This window comes from Silurus meridionalis, chromosome 23, assembly GCF_014805685.1.
Source record: "Silurus meridionalis isolate SWU-2019-XX chromosome 23, ASM1480568v1, whole genome shotgun sequence".
Classification (NCBI taxonomy): domain Eukaryota; kingdom Metazoa; phylum Chordata; class Actinopteri; order Siluriformes; family Siluridae; genus Silurus; species Silurus meridionalis.
Genome location: NC_060906.1, coordinates 539,433 through 541,297, shown reverse-complemented (window position 1 = coordinate 541,297; position 1,865 = coordinate 539,433).

Sequence of the window (1,865 nt, the reverse complement as noted above, 5' to 3'; positions counted from 1 at the left end):
AAGGGAATTGACAAGGATAGGCAAAGGGACAAGGAACGGCAAGAAGGCAGACATAAGGGAATTTCTCAAGGCCAAAGAATTTGAAAAAATAGAAAAGACACGGTGGCTACAGGGTATAAATACAAGCGCGAAACGAACAGTCAGTGTACTTCCTCACTATGGCGTGCTCTATCATTTGTTGATGTGCTGTTCATTTTGATGTGAAGTACCCACCTTCTACTGAGCTCTTTGGAACGTGCATAGAAATAAAGAAGTTTTGCTTTTACTCATCCAGGACTGAGGATCCTTCATTGGCGGTTTGTGTCTATTATATTTGTGTTTTTTCTAGAATTGGCTGGGCATTATTGGGAATCCTCTGAGCAAAGAAATCCACCCTCGATGTGTCGCCTCAGAGACGGGCTCTGAGTTCCGACAGTATCCTCTGTCCCCCAGAAAGTAACCATTGTACTGTCCTGTAATGATTGAAATGTACAACACAAATATAATAAAAAGAAAAAAAAAAACAATTGTATAAAGCAAAACGTACCCTGCTGAAATGTCTGGTAAATTCTTGCATCATGCACAGATCCTGTTCATTTTGCCTGGACATTGGTAATGATTTGGGTTGCCTCACATATTACCTAGTTAGTGGAAAAAGTAATGACTTCATCATCAATGCACCCAATTACACCCAATTACATTTGGAATCCCTGAAATAGAAAGTTATGGAAGTTTGAAGTGTGTGTGCGCATAATGAATACATGTGTAGAGATATAAATAATATGACTAAATATTAAATATATGTGTGTGCCAGACATACTGTACAAACGGCTTTACACACAGTTGCCTTTCCCACATGCTGTACAAAAAATGTTTTCTGTGCTAAGCGCAGAACCGCGGTTTGTCACATTTGCGATATGCGGTTTTAAAAGTGTTAAATAAACTAACAAATCTTTTGAGAAACGTTAACGCTCTTTCAAATATTCATTAGGGTCTGCAAACATCAATACGCGGTGTTAGAACCCTCTCCTCACGAAAAAAAACTTGTATAATTTGTGCTTCTACGTCCACAGGATCCTCATCAAAAGGGCACGCCGAAGTTACACTGAAACATAACCTGCTCCCGAGCAGCTTATCTTCAGAGAGTCAGTTGCTATGGTTACATACATACACTGTTAGCCCGGATTTAGTTTCTACTTAAATATTCAAGCATAATACACTAAAACAAAAAAGTTTGATGACAGAACTTTATAATTTTAAGTATATTCTACTAATTTGTTGGCATAGTCCAATGTGCAAATAATTTGAAGTACAATGAGCTTAAATTGAAAAGTTATTGAACAGACCACACCTCTTCTTTCCAGTTGTGACAACTGTCTATTAGTAATGAGCAGTTGCTCAAGGTATCAGTGTGTGTGTTTTTCCCTTATTTGAAGAGCAGCTTGCTCTTACACACAAATACATACAGACATATAATACAAAACAAAAACAGTTCAAAACTGATTTCAGCCACGTACTGAGTCGAAGTTTTCTGTCTTTGTTGCGGTTGTGTGGATTCAGGCACTGCTGGCGAGGAACTGGAATGTGAGTATAACTCCGAGAGTTGTAAAAACCTCATTTTAACTTTTGCCATTTCAACGTGCATTTTGAGACACTGGCTAACTTACCTGTGTAACGTATATTTAGCTAACTGTGGGGGAAGGGGTTTTGGGGCTGCGGTGAAATTTTTTTTGAACATTTACTGGTTCGTTGGCTTTTTATCCACAACTAATCGATATCTAACGCTAGATCACTTTCTCACGCGAGTTGCTGATCGCGTGCAGTAAAACACGATTTTAACCAGTTTCACTGCCTTTAGGCTTTCACCTGGCCGGCTGCAAGCGTTT